A 6,431-nucleotide genomic window follows, 5' to 3' on the forward strand; every position below is an offset into this window, starting at 1 on the left:
CTTTCGTTCAACTCTGACCAGTCTCTGTACTTAGTGGTATGGGACAAAGAGTTGGAGAACCAGCCATTCTTGGCTACCCAAACAATTTTCAGATGTCTGAAAACCTGCAGTCAAAAGCATCCGTCCTCTGAAGCTTTCTTCTCAGCACTATCTTCCTAAACATGTGCCTTGAGCGCAGGGATATGCATTCCTGCCCTTAAAAGACGGGCAGCTAATGGCAATCAATCTGTCCAAGTACTTGCTAAATGGAGACTTTTTGAGCTGTGAATGGAGCTAGGCAGGATATGGAGCCAAGGAATCCATTTGCCCTTTTGTTCTGACCTGACAACTATTACGAGTGGGTCAAATGAAGGCCATTTGCTTTGTATAAAAAGAAAAAGAAAAGAAAAAAAGTGTAAGCTATCAGTTTTTCTTACTTTTTATTTTCTCTACTGAATTATAAATTTTGCTTTCTGACAGATGAGATAGTAGGGATGGGAAGGTTAATTTATTTTAGCCTCTGTGTGTTAACATGAGCCTGAGTAAAAGGTACATGGTGTACAGTCACCAAGAGGAGAACTTAGTGCCCTTGGCACACAAACTAGAACTCTGAGTTCACATTCCAAAGAAACTCCAGCTAACCCTATGTGCACAAAGAGCTCTTGGTGCACATAGGTTAGCTGGAGTTCAGCACTCTATGGAGTTCCCCAGGTCTAGGAATCAGTTTTTGCTTAGAAGTGCATGAGAATTGTGAGGCAGGTAAAATTAAAAGTAAGTTCTACATATGATGTTCAAGTACATTTCTTGATGACCAATTTTAAAATTTTTAGTTGTACCAAATTTGAGAAAAATCAAGCTTATTACCTAAATCATATTATTAAAATAGAATTATTTAATTTGAATTCATTAATATAAAGAAACTTACTAGGAGACTGGAATATGGAACTGATTTTGGTCCCCCACATCCATTTTGTTTCCCTACTTCCTTTGAATCAAATTCAGTTTTTATAATATTCACTGTCTTCAGGTTCTCTCTTTCATGAATACTCTACAGTGAGACTCTGAGACTTCAGTCAGTTTTAATGGCAATGCACCACAAATTAGAAACCTGATAAGGGAAGAGCAACCCCGATAGTTTAAGTACGTTCAGGTTGCAATCCGTATTTTTTTGAAAGGTTTTTTTGAAAATAAAGTTTTTCTTTCCTCTTGCATTCTTTCTGTTAAGTTGATTTGCCTTGTTGCTATTGGTACTGAACCAGCATCAGTGCCTCAGAGCTTTCATCATGGAATCATCATGACCAGAAGCTCTTCAGGAACATGCGCTAAGGCACCAGCTCTGTGGACTGGGTAACTACTGGTCATCTCTTCTCAGTAATGGTCCTTATTCCGTGACTATTCCAACTTTTGAGGCACTCATTCTCAAAGACCCAGTACCAAGTTCACAGCTTCTCAGATGTGATTTGGCTGTCATTATTATTTTAAAATACCATTGAAATTCACACATACAAACACACATGCACACATACACACACACACAGACAGAGAGAGAGAGAGAGAGAGAGAGACAGAGAGACAGAGAGAGAGACAGAGACAGAGACAGAGAGAGAGAGACAGAGAGAGACAGAGAGAGACAGAGAGACAGAGACAGAGAGAGACAGAGAGACCCAAACATGGTTAGAACAAGGTTTTACTATCTTTTCATATGGTTCTAGGAAATTCCTGTAAAAGTCTTCTTTTTTTTTTTCATACATTGCAAGCAAATCTTTATTGTTTCAACACCTCCTTCTTATCCTTGAGAGAAAATTTTGGTTGTTTAAGGAAAATGAAACAAACAAAATCAGAATTGTTTCCAATAACTTCTGAACTTCGAAGCATTTTCTTTTGTGCATAAAATGTCCACCTATTCACATGGATTTACCAATGGACTAAAGACTGCCAAACACTGTAGTGCTTGCAGAGAGGGTTGGTGTGGAGTTACCTGTGCTCTCTATTATCTACCCTCAGTCTAGCAACCAGAAATGTGTAGCTCCATGCTAACACTTGAAGGAAACTGCCCTTCATCCAGAGTCAACACCAACGTTTTCTCAATAGCTACAGGAGAGTCCAAGCCATCTCCTTTTCTCTTACTTCTTACTGCCTTGTCATCCCCAACCCTTTCTGTCTAGTGAGTGTTCTTAACACATCTGCAGTGGGATCCTGACTCAGAGTTAGCCATTCTCTCTGCTATGACAGACTTCCCTCAGATATGTAAATGACTCATTTCATAATATTTTCCTGATCGCCCTATGAAACCTAAAACCTCCTCCTGATCCATTTTCCCTTTTCTGATCTTTTACTCTTTTCCATCACATTTTCCAAAGCATACATTTATTTCATTGTTTATCCACCAGGATGGATTTCTTAAATAAAATAAATACCATCATTAAAGTTGAGAAAATGGTGTGGTTTTTTTTTTTTTTGACTTAGTCTTTAGCCACGATTTCAGAGTGACTTCCTTGGTCTTTATGAATGTAATCAGAGTGACCTAATTCCAACAGAAAGTAATTTCCAATGAAAATTATTCATTCATTTGTTTATTTATATATATGGGGCATGGTGCACACGTGGAGGTCAGAAGACAAGGTGTGAGTGTCTGTTCTGTCCTTCCACCTTGTGAATCCTGGAGATTGAATTCACACTGTTTGTCTAGGCAGAGAAGCAGTTTTACCTGCGGGGCAGTCGCACCAGCCTATGCGTATTCATTTTCTTCTGTGTATGCAAAGCTTTTAATCATGGTCCATATTTCTCAACAATGACGATGCAGTAGAAAAAATTAATCATGTCTGCTCACGCTTTTGGAAGTACCTTTTCATAGTCCAAAAAGGTAGTGAAATGAGAAATGTATGAATAGTAGAATTTTCTGTAATTGAACCTTTCAGTTCCCTAGAAATTCTCAACTTCTGTAGTCTTTCCTTTCTCATTCCAGAACTTTTGTCTTCACAAAAAGTTCACTCAAGGAAAAGGACAAGAACTTTCAAAGTCCTAATTCAAACACGTATCCATCCTGTCAGAGATGGAACATTAAGTGTCCTTGTTTATCTGTTTTTGCTATGTGCTGCCCCCAGGTGGATGTTGTAGATATAAACCCTATGGTGTTGAGTAGGGAACACCATACTCGAGTTCCGATCCAAGTGAAGCCTTATTATGTTCAGTAGTTGACTAGCTTATAATGGACTCACCTCTCTCTCTCTCTCTCTCTCTCTCTCTCTCTCTCTCTCTCTCTCTCTCTCTCTCCCCCCCTCTCTCTCTCTCTCTCTGCTGTTTTTTTTTTTATTATTTTGTTACAGTTTCTTTTTTTTTTTCTGTTCCTGTGTTGCTTTATTTTCTTTCCTTTGGGTGAGCCTCCCCTCCCTTTGATGCCAGATAAGGTCATCCTCTGCTACCTACGTATCTGGAGCCATGGTCCCACCTATATATACTCTTTGGTTGCTGGTTTAGTCCCTGGGAGCTCTGAGGTGTCCTGGTTATTGATACTTTTGTTCTTCCTATAGGGTTGCAATTGCCTTCAGCTCCTTCAGACCTTCCCCTGATCTTCCATTGGGGTCCCTGGGCTCAATTCAATGGTTGGCTGTGAGTATCTGCATCTGTCTTAGGTGCTGGCACAATGTTTCAAAGGACAGTCATACCAGGCTTCTGTCTGCAAGCACATCTTGGTATCTGCAGTAATGTTGAGGTTTGGTGTCTGTGGATGGTTCACACCATGGGGCGGTCTCTGGATGGCCTCTCCCTGAGGCTGGGTGGGTCAGTAGAAGAAGAAGATCTGAAAGGACTTAGGGAAGGGGAAGAATAGGATAAAATATATTTACATTTAAAAACTTTTAAACAGGATTCTCGGGGGGGGGGCAGAAGGCGGTAATGGGGAGAGGATTGGGAGGGGAACACCCATATAGAATGGGAGGGGGAGGGATTAGGGGGATGTTAGCGTGGAAACCAGGAAAGGGAATAACATTTGAAATGTAAATAAGAAATACCCAATTTAATAAAGATGAAAAAAAACTGTTTTAAACAATAACAATAGAATGTTTTAAACAATAGAATGAAAAGGAAAAGATAAAAGGTGTATCTGGTAGGCTTTAGAGGGAGGAAATGGAAGAAGAAATTATGAAATTTCTTTATAATCTCAAAAAGGGAAAGAAAGTTTTTTAAAAATTAATCAATATAGCAATATTTTACACACATGAATCGATATATTTTATAAAAACACACTACACACACACAAGCACACATGCAACCATGAGGAACACTACTAAAAGAAAAAAATTATTAAAAAATAAATTTCATGTTAAAATCATATAAGTGCATTAAAAGTTAGTTGCATTTCATTAACAATACATCTGATCATTTAATAATATATCAATTAAATTAATTTTAAACAGCAATAACCTCTACTCAAATTTCGGGTTTACAGTGCCCTATCAGATTGCATTATCTATCAAGTTAAATTGCACAATTGAGATTGTGTGTTTTTCCTGGCTGAAGCTATAATTATAGATTTTTGGAAGCTTTACCATGATCTTATTTTAATCATATGGTTTTATGGAAGGCAGATGCCTGTCTTTCAACTATCATTTAGCATTATTACACAAGACTTGAGTGTCAGTATTTTACATAGAGAAGGAATAAAAATGCAATTATTAGAAAATATTTTTGTCTCTCTTTAGATGTATTAGAAACTGATGAGGCTTTCATTCTTTTGTATTTTTTGATATAATTGGATGGAGAGTCTTCCCATGGCAGCATTGATGTTGTAAGAGAAAGGGGCTGCCAGCTTCACTGGGTTAAGTGAGAGCACTTCAGAAAATCTCTGTGGAGCTGATCAGTCTGGCTTTAACACAGAGGGATCAACATGATTTTAAGCCACATGGGTTATGTCTAAGTGATCAGCAGAAATGCCTGACCAAGCCCAGAACCCTCACCCACACAACTGACAGTGGGTGAAATGATTCCTTTTGCTTTGAAACTTTTAATGTTTGTATAATTTGTTCAGGACAACTGATAATCAATAAAGAAGCTAATTGTGTAATAATGACACTCAAATTTTCTATATGAAGTTATCAAACACTGATGAACAGCATATGAGTTGAAAATCAATGTAGAGGCACCCAAAGTATTTTTAAAAGATTTACATTTTTTATTTTATGAATGAATATTTTGCCTACTTTAATGTATGTGGAACACAACACATGTGTGCCTGGTGCTTGTTGAAGCGAGGGCATCTGGATTTCACAGAGCTGGAGTTACAGAAGGTCGTATTTTGCTATGTGGTGTTGGGTACAAGCCCCAAGTCCTCTACTACAGCAGCAACTACTCTTAACTGCTGAGGCATTTCTCCAGGTCATCAAAACATTTACAATCAAAGTTACTATTTTTCCTAAATAAATAGGATGCATGTACACTGAATGAGCTTATTATGTATAGCTCCCATAACATAGGCAAATGATTGTTAGAAATAATGTAAGTCAAATGCACACAGATTTGGGAGAAACAAGGTGTTGACTTCAGTGTTATATTTGATGACAAATATGGAATATGCTTTGACAGATCTTCCATGAAAACGGAAGAGAATAAAGAAATTGATTCTTGCTCATGCTGTCTTCTATGAACAGATGTGCACAGTGAGGAGATTTTAATTTGACAGTTCATGGGAATGTTTTCTTGAACTTTTTCTGGTTGAAAAGCAGCATATACTAGCAGTTCAAGAGTGAAGAAACATGTCCGTAGAACACGCATGAATTCTAGCTGGAACTCATCCCATGACGGCAGCATCATGAAGCAGGTGTGTGCAATTCATGCACAGTTGAACTTGAAGAAAGCATGTGCTTCTCTTACTCTACCTTTCTGCCTCCAACATCACCATGGAACGTCTCTTAGAGAAAAAGTTGTTTCCCATGAAATCTGTATGAAATCTATTGCCAGATTTGGATAAAAGCTAAATAAAACAATGAGTGATGACATTCTTAGCTGCACTTGTTATTAATAAGTATTTAGGAAACCATATCTAAACAATGTTCAGCATGTTATCTTTATAAAATCAAAATATTTGAATAATCAATAATCTTTTTAGAGATAGGATAAGACTAATAAGATCATTCGCTATCATCATAAAGTTTGAGAAAATTAGTCAGGTGATACATTAGGGACTCTTCAACTGAAATAGTTTTATAACTAATTACAAAAACTGTATTATGTTACATGAATTTGAGAATATTAATATTCTATTATTCTCGATAATAATTCCAAGATCACTAATGGTTGTCATCATTCAAAATGTACTTATAGTAGACATAAGTAGACATAGCATAGGCAGCAGTCACTGTAAATAGTTATAAAGCTACGGAAAGATATACTTCAACAAAAGGTATAATGGGTAGGCTTGTTGGGTGTAAGCAGATCTACTTAATCTCTTTACCATC

Source organism: Rattus norvegicus, chromosome 14 (assembly GCF_036323735.1).
Source record: "Rattus norvegicus strain BN/NHsdMcwi chromosome 14, GRCr8, whole genome shotgun sequence".
In the NCBI taxonomy this organism is placed as follows: domain Eukaryota; kingdom Metazoa; phylum Chordata; class Mammalia; order Rodentia; family Muridae; genus Rattus; species Rattus norvegicus.